Here is a 20,835-nt window from a genome sequence, read left to right as displayed (position 1 = left end):
TCCCTTATCCTAACGAGAATGGAGGAGGATATACCCATACTGTTTACTCTCCATCCCTTGCAAGGATTAGAGCCGGGGCGGCCTTACCCAGTCGGTGACGTGCCGATGGGGCTCTCAAGAAGATGCAGTGTCAAGCACATGCTCCAAGTGTTCAAGGCTGGCCACCGAGGTGGATCTGCGCCACAAAAGGTTATGCCCAGGAATGCAGCCGTCAAGAGTAAGATTACTAAAAGAGTTTGGACTCTCGGCTACAAGAGAGCAAGACTTACACTTGTGTCTAATGAAGGTCATTAAGGGCCGGATCTTGCTCCGTTTTCTTGGTGATAATAATCTACACGACTTACTTTAAGCTAAAGACAGCCCCATTCTATGCCACATGGCAAATCTTCGAAAAAAAAAAGAAAAAAAAAAGAACTATGCTTTGGCATTTCCGCTAGTCAAAAATTTTGCAGCGTTGGACGCGAGAAGAGGTAACCGACCTCTTTCCAGGTAAGCGGCTCCCTGATAGATGCAAACTTCGATCCCCCTACTCCTGCTGATTGGCCTGTATTTCTTTGTAACAAAATAATTTAAAAGCCGTCCGTTCGCTCTAGTACGCGGGAAGCAAGGCCCTACATGTGCAGTTAATAGACTCCACAGCTACACGATTGGATGATACGGTTGTGTAGCAGATGAGTAACACACTGAAAGCCATTCGTTATCTTTGAAGACAGCATATACAAACAACTAATGTTCTTGCGTTCGATGATAGTACGTCGTTCGAATGTGGAACTGCAACTTCGAGTCTCTTCAGAATCTTACTTTAGTCAAATATGTTTATCTAGAGGAAACGCTTGTGCGGCCAACTGCCCGCAAACCGGACTGGCACTTCCATTAGGTTCAGATCTCCCAATATCGCCTCTTTCCTATCGTCCGCAGTTGTGCCGACGTCTTGCAAAACCGGTTCAGTGTAGCTTCCTGGCTGTTTCGTAAGTCTCTACACATGGCATCATTTCATTCCGATAAACATGCTGTAAAAAAAAAAATGATTTGCTGTAATGGGTGGAAGACGCCGGACCCGTATCGGGGGGCCGCTATTTCGATTCTCTCTGACGGCCTGGTTAGGTGTGCTGCCTTTTCGGTTTTGTCCCGTTTTTTTTTTTTTTTTTTTTGACGAGCATGCAATCATTTTCAAATGCATAGGGCCTATAATTGTTTATAGGTCGTGCAGTCTGGCAGCTTTTGTGCGTCCTGCGTTGCAAATTTCTCGAAGAGGAAAGAATGGAACTCTCTCGTACCCATCTGAAGCTCAGAGCTCCCTGAGGGCGCTACAGGGCCCGTATTCCGAGTTTGCGTCGTTTTCGAAGTGTCGCTATATCACGTGACCTTGAGTCATCTGATTGGTTAAAACGCCGGAACCGGGTGTTACCACTACGGAACCGGAAGAGGTGGCGACACGATGTTCCGGCGTTTCCACCAATCAGATATGACTCGAGGTCGGGGAGATAGCGATCGACACTTTTGATAACGACGCAAACTCGGAATAAGCGGGCCCAGGAGTACCGTCTACAATTAGATGCGAAACGCATGGGTTCTGCAGTTGGCAGCAAAATTATGCAAACCGCATATCTGCGGGGAAGAATTTTTTGTAGCGTTCCACGACGATCCTGCATGATACAATCACCTCGGTGCACGGAACTTGTATCGCACTCGGTATGAAAGGCCAACATTTAACAAGATGCTGTGGGAGCTAGGTTATCGATGCAGCGTGATGCCACTGGATGCTGGACGTTAATACAGTTCGTCTTCATCAGTCCATGCAAAGGACTAATTAAGTGCACTGAATGTTTCAATGCGGAAGAGTTAGGATCGAGTTTCATGGATGCAAGATGCGAAAATTGTCCGCCAATGCCTGTTTGAGGCCTCGATGGGTAACGTGTGTGTACATGTGCTTAAGATGAACACAGTAGATAGAAGTGGCGATAGTAGTAACCGTACACGTGAGTGGTGCACGGTCGATATCCATACTAACGACGACTAAAGCCAACAATAATCATGCCTTGTATATATATATATATATATATATATATATATATATATATATATATATATATATATATATATATATATATATATATATATATATATATATATATTGTTACCGGGAAACGCGGGACCAAAGTGATGTGCTCACTGACAAAGACGACGATCGACGAACGCGGGCACGACGAAGCGTTGAAAAAGAGGACGACGCTGAGAGAGTGGATTCTGCACGGCTACCGAAGTCTTAGCGTCGAGTTCAGCCCATCGCAGTGCCGTCACATTAAGTACATCCCCGTAACAATATATATGTATATATATATATATATATATATATATATATATATATATATATATATATATATATATATATATATATATATATATATATATTGTAATAGGGCGTTTATTGACGCTCAGATGGAGAGCTGTGAGGACAGGACCTTGCAACGGCGAGCCCAGCGTACTTCTTCTTCGTCTTCGTCGCACAACGCACAGGTGCATGTCGATGGCGATGACTATCACAGTACATTTTCCCCCCGGGTAAAAAAAGGAGCCATCCTGGCGACTTATGGCGCGGAAAGCACAGCGGGGTCATAGAATGGCTTCAATCGGTTCACGTGAACTGTTTCACGACCACGGCGACGCAAGTCCGCAGAGGGCGTGACGGGCTCAACTACGTAGTTGACTGCAGATGTTTGCTGGAGGACCCTATATGGCCCGTGGTAGCGAGCAAGAAACTTCTTTGAAAGGCCAGGGGTTGTGGAGGGCACCCAGAGCCACACCAGTGTGTCCGGGAGATATGACGAAGCTTCGCCGGTATCACGGAGGTATTTTTGTTGCCACTGATTTTCTGTTGTGAGAGAGCGGGCGAGCTGACGGCATTCTTCTGCGTACGTGACGGCATCGGATAGCGGGGAAGATTCGGAAACGTCAGGGCGGTAGGGAAAAAGTGTGTCCATAGTACAGGGTGGCTCGCGCCCGTAAAGGAGAAAGAATGGAGAGAATCCAGTAGTGGCCTGTGTCGCGGTGTTATATGCGTAAGTAACAAACGGTAGAACTTGGTCCCAATTGGAATGGTCGGTGTTCACGTACATAGCCAGCATGTCACCGAGAGTGCGGTTAAAACGTTCTGTCAGTCCATTCGTCTGAGGGTGGTACGAGGTAGCGGTGCGGTGTATGATGCGGCATTCTTTCAGGAGAGCCTCAAGAGCGTCTGATAAGAAAACGCGTCCGCGGTCACTGAGCAGTTCGCGAGGGGCACCATGGCGAAGAACCAGGTTTTTCAGAATAAAGGCAGCCACGTCGCGTGCGGAAGCAGAGGGCAATGATGATGTCTCAGTGTAGCGGGTTAGATGATCCACTGCCACGATAATCCAGCGGTTGCCAGCTGAAGTTGTAGGAAGGGGACCGTATAGATCTATGCCGACACGATCAAACGGACGGGCAGGACAGGGCAACGGCTGCAACGAAGCAGAGGACTTGAGAGGAGTTTTTCGGCGTTGGCAAGACTGGCAGGAGCGGACAAAATGGCGGACAAAGCGGTACATTCCACGCCAGAAGAAGCGTAGACGCAAGCGCGTGTAGGTTTTCAACACTCCGCCGTGGGCGCACTGGGGATCAGTATGGAAAGCAGCACAAATTTCGGCGCGGAGATGACGGGGGATGACTAAAAGCCACTTCCTTCCGTCGTGAAGATAATTGCGGCGATAGAGCAGCCCGTCACGAATTGAAAAATGGTGAGCTTGGCGGGCAAGCGCCCGAGACAGACGACCTGGAGAGTGACTTGAAAGAAAGTCCAGAAGTGTAGATATCCACGGGTCGCGCCGCTGTTCCGTGGCCATGTCAATAGTGGCAAGCGAAGACAAATAGTAGGCGCAGATCTCATCAGGCAACGAAGAGGGAGGCAGCGGTGAGCGCGAAAGAGCGTCCGCGTCAGTATGCTTGAGGCCTGAGCGATATATGACACGAATGTCATACTCTTGGAGGCGAAGAGCCCAGCGAGCAAGGCGGCCGGACGGGTCCTTGAGGGACGCCAGCCAGCACAGAGCGTGATGATCAGTGACCACATAAAATGGTCGGCCATAGACATACGGACGGAATTTGCCGATGGCCCAAATAATGGCCAAGCATTCTCTTTCCGTAACAGAATAATTGGACTCTGCCTTGGTCAAGGTGCGGCTTGCGTACGCCACCACATAGTCTCGGATACCAGGTTTGCGTTGAGTGAGAACGGCGCCTATCCCAATACCGCTAGCGTCAGTGTGAATCTCAGTTGGCGCATTCGGGTCGAAGTGGCGGAGGATGGGAGGCGAAACTAAAAGACGGCGTAAAGTGTTGAAGGCGTCATCACAAGCAGGTGTCCATGCGCAGAGGTCGGAGCTGCCGGAGAGGAGCTGGATGAGAGGAGCAATAATAGAGGCGAAATTTAAGATGAAGCGGCGAAAGTAGGAGCATAGGCCAATGAAACTTCGTAGCTGCTTCAGTGATTTTGGGCGTGGGAATTCGGCAACTGCACGAAGTTTGGTGGGATCGGGAAGAATGCCATCCTTAGAAACGACATGACCTAGAATTGTTAGTCGGCGAGCAGCAAAGCGGCACTTCTTCAGATTCAGTTGGAGGCCGGCGGTAGCGAGGCAAGTGAGAACGTCCTTCAGTCGGAGCAGGTGGGATTGAAAATCGGTAGAAAAGACTACGATATCATCGAGATAGCAAAGGCAGGTTCGCCACTTGAATCCACGAAGCACAGTGTCCATGAGGCGTTCAAATGTGGCCGGGGCGTTGCAAAGCCCAAAGGGCATGACGTTGAATTCATATAATCCATCTGGTGTGATGAAGGCAGTTTTAGAGCGGTCAGCGTCAGCCATCGGCACCTGCCAGTAGCCAGATCGTAAATCCAACGAGGAGAAAAACTCGGCGCCCTGCAAGCAGTCTAGTGCGTCATCGATGCGTGGCAGAGGATAGACGTCCTTGCGCGTGATCTTGTTGAGTCGGCGGTAGTCGACACAAAACCGGAAGGAGCCATCTTTCTTAGGTACCAACACAACTGGAGACGCCCAGGGACTGTGGGATGGCCGAATGACACCCCGACGGAGCATGTCGTCCACATGATCAGCAATTACTTGGCGCTCCGAAGCCGACACGCGATAGGGGCGCTGGCGCAAAGGTGCAGTTTTACCGGTGTCGATGGTGTGCTCTACGACAGACGTGCGGCCCAAGTCAGTTTGAGGAAAGTCGAATGAAGAAGCGAAGTTCTGCAAGAGGGCGACAAGTTGATCACGTTGCGCAAGTGGAAGAATAGCATCAATAGCATGTTGGAAAACGTCGGAGGGCGTCGAAGCGGTCGCAACATCGCAAGAGCACAGACTAACGTCGAAGGAGGGGGTTGAGTCAGCGAGAGTGGTGATATGACCGGGATCAAGCTCTTCAAGACGTCCAATGCATTCGCCACGGAGCAGGACTGCTGGGCAAGAAAATGGGTTCGAGGCGTAAAGTGCACTCTTGCCGTCTTGAATTTCGAGAACAGCGAACGGAAAAAGGAGGCAGGGATGACGGGAGGTGGCTTCGGAAGGTGTAAAAATCGCAGTCAAAGGAGTTACCCACTCACAAGACAGTGGTACGAGGGCAGCAGAGAACGGAGGAATGTCGGTGTCATGGGCGACGAGAAGTTTTGCAGTGCGGGGAGGGGTATCACAGAAGGGGGCATCACAGAGGGGGGCGAAGGCAATTTGTGCACGAGCACAGTCAAATAACGGCTTGATGAGTCGATAGAAAATCGTATCCGAGGATGATATCATGCGAGCAGTTCGGCAGAACAATAAACTCGATGGGGTACAAGACGTCTTGAATGAGCACACGGGCTGTGCAAGATGCGGAGGGGTGAATGTGCTGTGATGAGGCGGTGCGGAGCGAAAAGTCGGAAATCGGAGTGGTCACTTTGCGAATTCGACGGCAGAGCGCTTCACTGATGACGGAGTCGGCTGCACCGGTATCGACGAGAGCGAGAACTGTGGCGCCTTCTACAGAAACTTTGATAACATTAGCGGGACGGCATGGAGGACTTGTGGAATTCGAAACAAGCGCAGTTCTTGCCCCCGGAACTGCGACTGTTAGTTTCCCTCAACGGTGCTGGTAGAACGTCGCAGCATTGGAGAAAGCGATCGGCGCCGAGGAGAATGTGATCGACGAGTGGTATAGGTTTGGCGATCTTGTGGGACAAATTGAGAACCGGGCGGAATCATTTGCGAGCGTGAGTCGGTATCGTACGGGTAAAATCGAATGTCAGGCTGTGAAGGTTGGAGGCGCTGGCGACAAAGGCGCGCAGCATGGCCCGGCCGACCGCAGGCATAGCAAATCGGAAGGTTGTCCGTAGTACGCCAAGGTTTCATAGGATGTGGGCGGAACCTTGAGGGTGGGGCTTGAAACGAAGGCTCAGCATGCGGCGGTGAACGGTAGGCAGGGACCTGCACATAGGAGCCAGACGTGGGCGAAGGTGGTGGCCTAGCCGTTACTTGGGCATACGTGAGAGGTGCCGTCACAGGCGGCACCACGGGGTTGGACGGCAAGGCATCAGCGACGTGTTCTTGCACGACACGGCGTATAGCAGGGGCCAAAGATGGAGCCAGTTCAGGAACGAGGCGGCCCGAGTCTTGAAAATGGGGAAGTAGTGAGATTTGACGTGCGACCTCTTCACGAATAAAATCTTTGATCTTTTGATTCAGCGGGCTCCCTTCAGAAGTTGGCGAACCACCCAGGGCTAATGCGGATACGCCTTCGTCGCACACACTGGAGCGGCGCCTAGAAGCGCGCCGCTTGCGGAGCTCGTCGTAGCTCTGGCAAAGCTTCACGAGTTCACTAACGCTGGTGGGATCTTTCGCTACCAGCATCTGGAAGGCGTCCTCAGAAATGCCCTCGAGGATGTAGCGGATTTTGTTTGCTTCCGGCATGGCCGGGTCGACTCGTTTGCAGAGATCAACGACGTCTTCTATGTAGCTGGTAAAGGTCTCATCAGCGCGCTGAACACGATCGTGTAAACGTTGTTCGGCACGAAGCTTACGCACTGCCGGGCGGCCGAACACTTCCGCGAAATTCTTTTTAAATGTCGACCAAGATGACAGGTCAGCCTCATGGTTGCGAAACCAGAGGTTCGCCACGTCCGTCAGATAGAATATGACGTTACTGAGCTTGTATGAGTCATCCCACTTGTTGTAGGTGCTTACTCTTTCATAGGATGACAGCCAGTCGTCGACATCTTGATCGGCCGTGCCGCTGAACAGGCAAGGGTCACGCTGGCGCACGACGCCAGCACACATGATCGTGGGTGGAACGGCCGGCAGCGTCGAAGTGTCTTGCATGGCGGTCGTAGAGGGTAGTGTACGGCTTCGCAGTTCCAGTTTGGGTGGGATCGTTTCCGGCACCTCCGCCAATTGTAATAGGGCGTTTATATATATATATATATATATATATATATATATATATATATATATATATATATATATATATATATATATATATATATATATATATTGCCGACTTTTTCTTTCGTCTGTATATTTCTGAGAAACCGTGAACGTGCGTGGTGAGAAAACATTTTGCTGAACTCTGAGAGGAAGCAAAAAAACAAACAAACAAAAAAACGAATTCACGTTGAAAATGGGGGAAGCAGCAGGCTCCGCAAGAAGCGAGCCAGAAAGCTCCCTCGTTCGCCAAGCTGGCGCTGCTGCGGCAACGCGCACGTGTCAAGCGTGACAGGTCGCGTGGCTGGGCACGTATAGGTCAGGTGACAGCGCGGCTGCCTTGTCTCCATGCGAAGCGTCCGTGCCAGCAGCTGCCACCGCGCGAGTATATGTGATACAGCGCCGCAAGCGACACCGGGGGCCTCGACTCCGGTTGAGAAACACGGCGCGGGAAACGAGTGGGTCGCATAAGCGCGTGCGTCGCACATCGCACGCGCCGCGGGCATAACGAGGCCACGACGAGCGAGGCTGCAGTTATTATTACTGGGGTGCTCTTTATTCTGAGCCTGAATGAACACTTGCCAAGTGTGAATGGTGCTTCGTTTTTGACGCGCAGAATGCAGTGGTCTCGGTTCGCTAAGGAGGAGGAGCGTCGCGCGAGTGGGAGAAAGCCCACGGCCCTGGGAACCGGCCAGTGCGGCGCAGAAAGAGAAGGACGCACGGGAAGACGAATGGCGAGGGTGGGGCAGAAATGACAAAGGCAGTCTTAGATCGACTTCTCTGGCGTATGTGAACTAGACATGGCAGTAATTGAATTACAGTATTGAAATTACTGTAATTTAATTACTTTTTGGTAATTTGTGATGTAATTAATTACGTTTTTCGTTTGGTAATTTAGTAATGTAATGAATTACTTTTGGTAGTAATTTCTCAGCAAAAGTAATTAATTCCTTTCTAAATTGCTTTTACCGAAGTGCGTCTAGCTGGTCTGTTCCGGTTTTTGCTCTGGTCTTGTTTTTGTAATGGCAAGTGCTTAGGAAAGAGGGAAGGAATAGCTTTCTGGGACGGAATTTGGCGGAAAGACGAAAGAATGTGTGTGCTTAGCGTTTGGAGAACAAGTTGTTTTTTTTTTTTTTTTTACTAGGTTTACTTAGTTTTTGCATGGATGGAAACTAGAAAGTAATTTTAAAATAATTGAATTACTCAGTAAAAGTAATTGTAATGTAATTTCATTCCTCTTTGGGAGAAGTAATGAGTAGCTTAATTTAATTACTTTTCTGCAATTTTCAGCAAAGTAATTAGTAATTTAATTTAATTCCTTTTCAAAAGTAATTTTGCCATGTATGATGTGAACAGACCGCGCATATCGTATCGTGGGATGGTTTCACTTGCGCCGCCATGCTTGTCCTTGTATACAGTGCAGCGGAGAATGTTATGAAATGTTCTGCTATGCATACATACACACAAGTTACTCCTTGTAAATATATTTTTGTGTAGACTGTTCAGAGCAGTGGACGCTCCTAAGGACTTTTAATATAGTATTTGTATCTGTTGTTCATTCCTGTAACATTGTCGTTTCAGTCGCTTCTTCCTAGGCTGATCGGCTAAGGCTTTGCCGTGTATTTAAACAAACAACAGAAGAACGGACAGAGGGATGCAGCCGTCGGAGTGTCGCTTCGGTCTTCCGTCTGTTTCATTCACGTTCCCTCTGTCACCTGATGTCAAGTCGGACACCTCGGTGGCACTTTGGCAGAGGAGGACGAAGCCAGGCTGCGTCAGCACCTAAATCATGTGCCGGAATGCTCTCCGGCGGAAACAGTCACTCGTTTCTCTCCGTTGGTTTCGCTATAGTTTCGCTGACTCTGCACGCGTGTAGTCAAAAACAACGGTGGTCGTTTACCCAATTCAAATGGTCTGCATAGTGCCGGGGGGGGGGGGGGGGGGGGGGGGGGGGCAGAACCTGTGACGATAACATATCAGTGAGAAGGCGACTTTCTCCCAAGTTTTTGTTATATTGTCCCTTAGTATTGCCACAGCTCTTTACTATAATTGTCATGGCGAGAAACACTTGCTCAAGAACGCTCAGTTTCCATATTTCGTTGTTTCTCCGTAGTCCGCTCAAAGTTCAAGTCCTTCCTTCCTCGATTATTTTCTTTCTCGGTGTTCTTTCTTTCTTTCTTTCTTTTTCGCATTTAAGAATTTGCCGCGAGCTCATCTTAGACAACTACGTGCGCATCCCACGAATTTGGTGTACCTTTCTGCGAAGGATGACGCAAATGCCAAACTTTACTCTTCGTTCAGTATTAGACGTCCTCGGCGTTTCATTTGGCCACCTACTTGCCAGTTCAACCTTCAATTCAATTTTTATTTCAATTTTATGTTCCTGGAAATATTCAAATGAAATTGCATGTGTCATCTGGATCTGGGCCATTATAGCCTTCTCGGCTATAGGTTGGGAACATGCAACGCCGTTGTTGCAATGTGGAGTATTTTCGGTTAGGGCGTCATTGTCGCTCAGCGCCTCTTGTATATGGGACTGTGCGGTATAATGTGCACACTGCTGTTAGAACGTAATCGGGTGTCGCGTTACTGCCAAGATTGAGCAATATTTTTCTGCCAGCCGTTACTATCACAGCTGCACCCCAAGTAAGGACGGATTCCAGTGTCGGCATGTGGTCGGAAGCTCTACTATCAACGTGAAACCCATAGTTTCGCCTTTCTTTGCACGCTTGACTCCCAAGCCCGACCAAGGTCAAATAAAGCACGCACAAAGACACTTTAAGACTAACACTGTTCAACTACGTGTCATATAATAGTGCATCAGGTCGAGGCTACGGTCCCCAGAGTTTGTCGAGGTTTCGAGTTCCTCCTCGCCTCACAGTTCTTGCAGTGTTCCGTGTAGTGTCATACCATTTCGCTTCCCAATTGGCTAGTCTAGTTGTAAGATTCGAAACGACTTATGTGCCTCCATTTGTAGGCCCTTTTCTCACTGTACCACGTGACTTAACACAGCGCGCATTTTCGAATCGGGCATCGCTACGCGCGCGCGTTTTCGCCTTCTTGCACGTAGGGGGTCCTAATTGTCTCGAAATGTTTTCTTTTACTTTCTAATCAATAATATCCGTGATTACATCATTATTGAACAACAATCAACGCCAGAAACAATCCCTTACGATGATTTCCTTAATTGATCTCGATAGCTATTGGCCCCATTGTGTACTTTATGCCTCATTGAGTATACTATATACTGTTCTACCGCGTAGACCGTCTTCAAGATATCTCCGCGAACGACGCGAGCTGCAAAGCTCCTAGCACTCAAGCGCACCGATATCACGATCGTGCCGCTCAGTGCCCCATCCTCCCCCTCTTCCTGCCGTCAGGTGCTGTTTGTTTGTTTGTTTGTTTTCCATCCCGTTGCTAGTAATTTCGGTTCCCGCGCGCTAAATGTGTTTCGCGGCGGTCGTGTGCGATATTTCCCTCCTCGTTCTGTTTACCGCGGACGGATAAAGTCGCTCGTCAGCGGACGTTGCCGGTGCTGCTTGCTGCAGGACGAACCCCTCGATCGGGCGCTTCTCGCTTCCGCCGAGCTCGGCCAGCCGGTCGTTGGTCGCTGCGGAGAGATAAACGACTCGCAGGTTTTTGCCCGACTCTCCTTTGCGAAGGAGGCCCTGTTTTTCGGTTGACACGTCGGTTTCCTCTTAGCTAGCGCTGTATCTCTTCCTCGCTCGACTGTTCCTGTCCTGTTCTCTTCTGTCTTTGTTTCTTCTTTGCTGGTTGCATATGTGCCATGGGATATTTGCCGTGAGATCGCGTTTGTGGTTGTTTGACGCGCACTTCACGCAGGGGGCCTTCGGCCTCCCCTCCCCGCGGGAGGCCGCAACAGCGGGGAACCGTTCCTCGTGAACCGTTTCCTGGCCGTTTCCTCTCAATTTATGGGCCCCGTTAATGGCCCCTCGGGAGAGGTGGAAAGGAGGGCTCATTCGACTTGACAACGCGCACACCGCGACACGGCAAAGCGACAAAGCATGGCAGCGCAAGCTCTTCGCTTGGCTAATAGGTGATTTGGCAAATACAGAGTTAACCTGGCCACATACTCGAGTTACGATGTTCTCTATTACTCACTACAAAATTGTTAGGACAGAATTACATTAAAGCAAATTAAAACATTCTATGTAATAAGGAGGTGCCCGCTTGGCCAAATAGCCGAACCTCAAAATAATGCTGCAGCTATTACATGTCATTTTTTATAACAGTATTCTGAGACGAGGCGATCAGTCTGATTGATTGGGTGAGAATACGAGGGCATATTCCTTTTCGACTCCGCTTACCTAATAATGAGGAGCACGTACGAAAGAGTTTCGTTACATCCGAGTCGTTGGTTTCTCCTATCTCTCCCCTACAAGAAAAAAAAAAAAAAAAACGTGAAAAAGCGCGAGATCTCGCTTCGCTTTCTGAGCCATCTGCCCTGCAGCCTCATGACAGTTGACACAAGCTTCAGGCACACGGTGGACAGTTTTCAGAAAAAGTCTGCACTGAATATCATATTGCACCCTGCGTACCCAGGCCCCCATTACACAAGAACTTGCGACATCTTTTTTCACTTGGCTTCGTGAAAAATATGACTGCGCTCCGCGTTGTCAACTGACTTCCAAGGCTTGTATTAATCGATTTGGTAGAAATTGGCTCCGAGTTCCACTGGTAGCAATATCTACATTCCTCTCAAATTTGTTTCCATCAAAATGTCTAAGCGTGTGATGGTGATCGGCTTCCTTTCCGTTTTTTGAAGCTAAATTTCTTTCCTTCGTTTCTGGCCAAGTGTTGATGAAAACTAAGCCATGAAAAAAAAAAAAAAAAAAAAGTGGCTAATTTATATAAGTCATATGTGAACGAATAGTAAACTGTTGCATGAGGTGAGTGCTAATCACTAATGAAAATAAACTAAGCCATGAAAAAAAAAAAAAAGTGGCTAATTTATATAAGTCATATGTGAACGAATAGTAAACTGTTGCATGAGGTGAGTGCTAATCACTAATGAAAATAGTAGTGTGTGCGCTGCAAGAAGCGTCCCGCCACGGTGGTACAGTGGTTCGGGCGCTCTGTGCCCAAGGATGCGGGATCGAATCCCAGCCCCGGTGGTCGCTTTTTCGATGGAGGCGAAAAGCAAGGCACTCGTGGGCTCTTCAATGTCTCTGCACGTTAAAGAACTCCAGGTGGTAGAAATTTTCGAAGCCCTTCGCTATGGCATCTCCCGCAGCCTGAATCGCTTTGAGACGATAAACCACAAAAACCAAACCAAACGTCAAGAAGCCTACAGGTATTCGAATGTTGCATCGAATGTATGCCATTCGCTTTTATACATTATCTCCTTCATTATAGCCCGTTACACTGGCCTCTGATGAAGCTTCAATGACAATCACATTTCTTCGTTACATCCGTTATTTCGTTATAAGCTGCTCGTTATAACGATTTCTGTTTTGAGACTTCTGATGCCAAATCCAACGTATAAAACCAGTAACGTCCACCAAATCCCACAGCGGACCGCGCCTCTATTATGGGGCTAGTTATAGCTATCGCACCGAGCTAGGCCGGACGCTGAAAAAGAGACGGCATACAGAAGGGACGAGAACGAAGAGAGCAAGAAGGAACGAACGCCGGGGATGGAAGAGGAGAAGAGGTTCCCCTCGCGACGTGCCGCGGCAGCATCGTGTGTTGCGCATGGCGGAGGCCCGTTAATCACGCCCTGTTTGTTTCCCGCGAAGGTTGACAACCTTCATGCAACAAACATGTTTCCCGCCGTCCCGACTGTGCTGCTGCCTCGCTTTTCACTTCTTTCTCCCCTCTTCTTTGCTGTATCTCTCCTGCATGTAGTCGGTTATCGGCGTCGGTTTTTTACTTTTTTTTTTCTTTTTCTCTTCTTTTCCGGCATTACTTGTGCATAGAGCCGGCAAGCAGAGATCGCTCGATCTGCATGATTCGTGCGCAGCCAGGTGATGGTGGGCGCTGCAATTTCCTAATTCCACCGCCCTGCTCCCTCCTGGCCGGCTGGTTAAAGCGCTGATATAGGTGGCCTCTTTTACGCCATGAATATGCAGTACCCGCCGCAGTGGTCAGGCTGGTATAAACCTCGAAAATAAATAAATTCTGAGGCATGGAAATATGAAACACGGGCGGCACTAGGGGTGCTCCCTTCTCCTGTAGTGCAGAAGCTATCATCATAACATGGCGCAAGAAGGCCGGCCTGAGATAAATATGAAAATTTAGTCGACGTACTTCGTGATTACGTATGATTTGACGTCCAGAAGTAACCTGATATACTGCTGCATCGCACAGCGTCTGGGTAGGTTACGAGGGACTGGTATTCACAGCGTGACGAAGCCGACTCAGAATGTGCGTCGTACAAAACTACGATGCGTGCTCCTGTGTATAGTGACACAACGCCATTTTTGTGTTATATCTCCGTTTCACAGCGCTGTTATTGTAAACAGTGTTCTGCGCTCTGCATAAATGAATTGAATAGGGTGGGGAGGCTAGCCGGGAGCGGACAGTCAGGCTAGGATAGGATAACATATACACGATATTCTGTCATATACTCTTGTATTTGTTTTGTGTGTGTGTGCGAGGAGGGCGGGGGGGGGGGGGGGAGGCAGGGAGGATAAGGGAAACTATCATTCATCTCAGTGCACCTAGAATTTCGGTCCCAATCTTATTTTTCTAGTTACGTATTTTACTTTCATGGTCCGTGTCTGCAGTCACTACCAACGCTAAGTAGAATTACTCCCTTACCACTTCCAGCGCCCCGCTGCCTTATTGTAACCTACTGTTTCCATCCAAGACTCTTGAACATTACTTTCTGGTTATAAACTTTCAGACCCACACTCTGGTTTTGAGCGTCTAAACCGCATATAACGGTTTGCATTTCGTTTGCTGAGTTACTTATCAAGGCAGTATACCATTAGAGAATCGCACATTACTGAGGTATTCTCCATCAACTCTCATCCAAAACTGCTCCAGTACAATTGTCCCAATACCTCGTATAAGCAAGGGTGAATAGCACCGGACAGGTCGCCTGCCTGCCTAACACTCTTCCTTATAGCAAAGGCTTATTGGTCCTTTAGGTTGACAGAGGTCTATTTATTTATTTATTTATTTATTTATTTATTTCAACCTCAAAGGCCCCATTGAAGGGGTATTACATGAGGGAGTGGGTTACAGGGCATAATATTGCTTCGAGTGATGCTTTGAACATTGATGGGTCTGTTGCTGTTATCGGTAACCTTAGTAAATGTCGTGCAGGTAATGATCACTAAGCTGATAAGTCTGCAATATTTCAAGTTTTTCATATATCCCTCTTCTTATGGAATAACATATTGTTATCGTTTTTGCAAGATAACGGTACTTTCGAGGTCGCAATGTATTGCGTACGCAAGTTGGCCAGTTTTTCGAGCACAATCTCCCCAACATTTCCTAAGCAGAACTACTGTTACCTGAATAGGTCCATAAATGGCGGCTAAGCCCTTAAGGCTATCATACATACGTATCTGGTGCACTGCATCGCACAGGTACCCTAAAGGCTGAACCACATGGCAGCGTTTCTTCGGCGCCGCGTCGGCGTCGCGGATATCGGCGTCGCCGGAGGTGCAATTCTGGCCCTTGAAGCGAGACGACGCTGAAAGACGCAGGTATCTGGAGGGGCCAGATCTCAGCGTCGACGCCGAAAATTATTCGCAGGTGGGGACCAACGACAAGCCACGCATGGGCAGCTGCGGCACCAACCGCCACAGGCTCAACTCGTTTCCGCGGAAGCAACAGCTCCTCTTTTTGTCCGCGTGCATGCCTGCGCCTTTTGATGCCCTTGCCTCCCCCACCCTCCCCAGTAAGTTCCCGCCGTCGCTGAATAGGACGATTTTAGCTACGGACGGGGGACAATTGTTCGAACGTCCAGGATTCTCCCACGCCTTGCCTTGCAGACGCCAGTTCGTACGCCGTCATGTGTTTGGTCGCCCTTTCCGGCGCGCGCCGAGCGACGACGCTCATAGACGAGACGCTGACGAGACGCCGAAGAAGCGCTGCCATGTGGTCGGGCCTTAAGAACAGCGTCGCCTATATTCTTCGCTCTGCGATAGGCTTTTCCTTCTTCCGCAGCATAGCCTCGGGCCAATCTCTTTCAATAGAAAAGAACGCGGCCTTCTCTCCTTTCTACCTCTAAGCGCGAAACAGTTCATTGCCAATGCCACGCCAGGAGAGAGACCAAGCGGGGCCGCTTTGCGCGCTCCGGTCGATGTTGGGGGAACTGTGGGAGGTAGTGAGGAGGAGGAGGCGGGGGGGGGGGGGGGGGGGGCGCCGTAAAGGTGGCACATACGCTTACCAAGCGACCAGCGTTTCGTCGTCTTTGCGCTAATGCGGCGGAAAGCTGCGCGCGGAGCGGGCCCAGCGGCAGCGAAGGCCGCTGATGACGCAACCTTACGTGGTCGCAAAGCGAGCGGACTGCCGGCTTATCGCCGACGGCCTCCCCACTGCTCGCTTGCGGTGACGGTTTCGGGGGAGCCGAATCGCAACACGGAAGTACGACGGCCCTTCGCGAGCGCCGCATGGAGCTGCTTCCCACCAGAGTATCGTCCTCTCTCGATTGCTTCTTTCCATGGGTGTTTTGTTTAGCTTCGTGGGATGGGAATACACACGCGTGTTTATTTACTTTACGCGCGAATACCGCCTGCGAGGCCTCGCACTGTTCTGCGCCGCTGCTGCGTCTTTGCACAGTTGAATGGTCGTGCTCGTGCGCGCGACCCGGGAACGCGTCCAAGAAGCGGAAGGCCGTACGAGTGCGACTGCCCCCTTCTCCATCCTCCTCCAAGCTCTGCCGGTCTGTTTGCGAGCGTTTAGGGGCACTGTCGAAATTAGATTTCACTTCCTGCGTTCGTCTTCTTTCGACACTGTTCGAAAGGAGACTACACGTGAGCGCATTTCCTGGCATTGCCGGGCGCCGTGGCTCAGCGCTACAGGATGTTTATGCTGTCGAAAGTGTGAATACTTCCTCCTTGGAGCACCTCGTAATCTAGGCGGAATCTGCGGTCAAAACTTTGGTGACGCCAGAAGGGGGTAATGCACAGAAAGTACAGTTTTCATGGTGACGCGAGCACTCTCCAACGCTGGCTAAGAGCACGAGTTTATGCGCGCGTGACGATAGCTTCTGCATTGCCGGAGTATGCAAATTGTATGCGAGTAGAGCAGAAAAAAAAAAATCGTGCATCGCGAACTATTATCCTCCTTTCTCGCGGACAGTTCAAGAGGGTCTCTCTTCATCCGAGGCCAATCACCGGCCGTTATCCCCGCTCGTTCGCGTCGCAAAGCGGACGACGCATGTGACTGACGCAATAAGCGTACAGACTTTCGTCAAAACTTGCAACAACTGGAGCGCGGAGGAAGAAGGCCGCTTTGTTTACGAGGCGCCTCCCAACTTCCTCGTCCTTAGTTTCAATATTATTATTTCGTTTTCGTCACGAAGGCGGCAAGTGAAGAAAGAGGAGCCTGTGCGCGACAGCGGCACGCAGCAGCTTCCGGGGAACCTTGAGTTTGGCCGGGCCTGGCCGGGGTTTGGTCGCGCCGCGTTTATTGATCGCACAGCAGCGCAGAGGGGGCCTTGCGCCCGGGCACCTCGCCTCGCTACTCTGTAGCGAGCGAGGCCGTGTTTCGCGATCGCGTCTCGAATCTTTGTTGCCGTAGCGGCGGCCTAGTGAATCGCCGCCACGCGCACGCGCGTGAGAGAGAGAAAGAGCGAACTCCATCAACAAGAGCAAGTGCGCGCGTCCCCGTCCTCCTTACCCTCCTTTTGAAGTGCGCAGTGGTCAGAATGGTGACAGATTAGTCTGTAAAAGGGAGAAGCGTGGCGCCGGGTGCCGAAACGTGCACTCCAGTAGGACACCTGAATTGTATTCGAAAAATAAGCGGAAATAATGTACACAGCTGCCCCAGTCCTTTCTTCTTATCGCTCCCCTTTATACTTCCCCTCGCTATCCTATCCCTATCCCTTTTTCTTTCCCGCCGGCCGCTCCTCAGGTGCTTCAGATTTTTTAGATAGCAGTTGCCGCGGCCGGCAACACTCTTTTCCTTCTTTTTGATTATTTAATAATAATAAACCACTACCATCACCACCAATAAGCGAGCCATAGTGAAGTGATAAAGAGCAAGAAAGAAAGGCATACTAGGAAAAAGATAGAAAATAAGAAAAAGAGTATCTGCATACTGCCACGGGAAAGCAGTTACACTATACCACATGATATCGGGAGAGAATAGAATTAGTGAGAGAGCAAACGCGAGTGACTGATGCCGAGAGTTGCCGAAGTGATATCGAGCGCTCGTGTTTCCTCCGCCCTTTCCGTCTACGTCTTCCGCGCTGTTCGCCTTTAAAAGTGATATCGAGCAAAAGAAATGCTTAACATGCTACAACGCATGTAATGAGAAGAGCAGGTATAATATCTACGTGATTTCGTTTGGTAACGGAGTGGGCTTCAAGAGAAAGAGGAGTGGGCGGCAGAAAATGAATCTAGGTTTGGAAGTTTGCAGATAGTCATAGCAGGTCAGGCCTGTTAGTTTGAGATCAGTTGGAGGGACGTTTGAACTGAAATTGATTTAAATGGTTTGATGATGATACGCCCGAGTACTCACATGCAGAAGCACTAAAAGTGAACAGTAAAGTGCACTGTCAAACTCAATTGCATGCTTGCAGTTTGTTGCGTTTTACTGTGTGTGCAGTGTGGCTTTTGTGAGCGTGAATGTATTATTTCTTTGCTGTATGTGAGGATGTGGGCGAATACGTCAAGGGAAAAAAAAAAAACGCTTTTTGCAGTGACGCGGACGTTTAAGTGAAATAGGGCAATCACCGTTGGGGAGCTTTAAATGAGGAAACGAAGCTTTAGAACGTTTTTAAAACGTGATGCGTTTAGAGGACGCCACGTCACACGAACCATTTCGATTCTGACTGAGTCTGGTTAGGAGTGAAGTTTGGAACGCGGTCGAAATACAACGCTGTTTGCAATATTCCAGATGACAATGGGTTCGTGTATTAGTGCATGATGCAACGAGTGAAAGAGTTTGTAATCAAGTAAACGAAAAATACTTTTGACCAAATTTTACGTCATGCAGTCTTGAAGGTGTATTTGAGCTCTTTTATACAGATCGAAAATCTCTATCGACCTACGTCGGCGCAAGGCCCGAGTGTCAACATAATAACATGCAACCAATTGCACCTTGAGCGCAGCTTGTGACTCTTTAACGTAACATGCCTAGTGTCGGACAACAACGAAACTGGAGAAGAGAAGTGAGGTGAGCAGCAAAACACGGTAATTCACGTCCTCCAGGGACAGAGACAATCTGCCCGGGACAGGAAGTCTGATTCAGCCCCGTCGGTATCCGTCGGCACCCGCACTGTGCAAAAACAAGTCAGCAGACTCAGCATCACTCGCAAGCGCACGCGATAGAGAGAGAGAGAGAGAGAGAGAGAGAGAGAGAGAGAGAGAGAGGGAGGGAGGGAGGGAGGGAGGGAGGGAGGGAGGGGCATGTCTCTCTCGTGCCGCCTGTTTTCCCCACGCGGTGCAAAATTTCGTTCAAAGAGCAACCATTCGCGTTAGGTTATTCATCAAGCCACAGTTCTCGGCGCAAACATGAACACTCAGTGCAGGGACGTAGACGGCTACAAAGCGCGCCAGTTTCCCAGAAAATGTCGCACACGCGGTGGGTGGGTGTTTGTAACGGACACCCGTTGCCCCTTTTCTTGCTACTCCTCCTTCGTTCGTGCTTTTCTCTCTCACTCGCCTCCTCTTATCTGCCGGCCCATGGTCCGACGGCGCCAGTGTGGGCGATGATATCCCGCGGCTCCTGAAAATAGGGCCTGATGACGACGCTGTTTGTGCCCACTCCCGTGCCGCTCCCGAGAAGCGACGAGCAAAGCAGCTCCGCGAATTTTGCGGTGCTCGGTCTCTGCGCGTGGGAGGACGGGGCGCGGTCGCGAGGAGGAGGAGGGGGAGGATGGCGAGCCGCTCAAAAACAACTTCGCCGTGCATCAGTGCTCTCGCGGTTCTTTTCGTAAAGCATATTTCCCTTCTGTATTCGAAACGATCACGATGGCAGCTATTATGATAACGCTTCTTGGTAGCCAGTCGTTACTCCCCGGGCTATATACAGGTAGAGGTGCGCGAACGTTCAAAATCTTTGCGGTATTGAAACGGAATCGAACTCCAGCCAGCAGCGACCGCCATAGAGAATTTCTACGTGACAAAAAGTACTTCGTTGTTAAACATTTTCCTTTTACATAAAAAATGAGCTTTAAACACCAAAACTAAATTACTATAGTTCAAAAATTTTGTTGTTTCTTGCTTCTCTGAGATTGTCAAAAATTAAAAGTCTGATTTCGTTTACTGCTGTGGTTTACCATCGGGGTGATAAATGACACATTTGAGCATAGTTCACTGTTATCAACTATTAATTTTTTATTTGTTTCCCACTATAATTCCTCTATATTGAGAATACTCGTACAAAACGAGGCGCCAGCGGTGGCGCTGGAGTACAGTGCCGTAAATTTTGGAGTTAAGGCTGCAGCCGTTAAAAGGCGCAAGGCTGTTTAAAGGCCCGTTCACACTTGCGACTAGCAGCGGTCGCGCGACCGTTTTCAAACGCAAAAAGTCGCAAATGGTCGCATCGGTCGAAAAGCGACTGCCGCGGGCCGATCGGGCACTGCTCGAATTTTCAGTCGCGCGACTACTAGTCGCAAACCATTTCACCAATCACCGAGGTACCGGAGTACTCGATCGAGTACCTTCTCAATGCAATTAAAGAATACCCCTACCTTTTCAACAAACGGCACCCGGAATTCAAAGGCAGGGAGAAGGAATATATGGCCTGGGAGGAGATTGGAAAGATATTCAGACTATCCGGTTAGTACCATGAACTTTTGAGAAATGGGTTTTTCACGCAGGTGCAACATTTTATATTGACACCACGGTGATTTACACCGTCTATTCATCGTCGGCGTTCTCCTGGAAACACGAGAGTGCGGCATGCGCACCGGCTCGCCTGAAAAAGCTGAAGCGTCTGGCAAGCGGCTGCTACCGACGTTCGCTGTCATCGCCCAGCAGCTCTCCTACTCCCAACTCGTTCGGAACGAGAACAGAACGAGAAGGCGACTGTCGCAAGTGTGAACATCGGTAGTGGCGAGCTCCTCTCCTCTGGTCGCAAGTGTGAATAGACCTTTACTCTATATGGCCGTTGACAAGTAATACATATACAAAAATCACATTTTCCTATTCATCAAGAGAGTGAGCTAAGGAACACATCGGACGTGATGCGGTCTACAGCTGTGTAGGAGGCA

The sequence above is a fragment of the Amblyomma maculatum genome, chromosome 2, assembly GCF_055883805.1.
Source record: "Amblyomma maculatum isolate TAMU_Amacu chromosome 2, ASM5588380v1, whole genome shotgun sequence".
NCBI lineage: Eukaryota > Metazoa > Arthropoda > Arachnida > Ixodida > Ixodidae > Amblyomma > Amblyomma maculatum.
The sequence above is the reverse complement of the archived record's forward strand: the minus strand, read 5'-3'. Positions refer to the sequence as shown.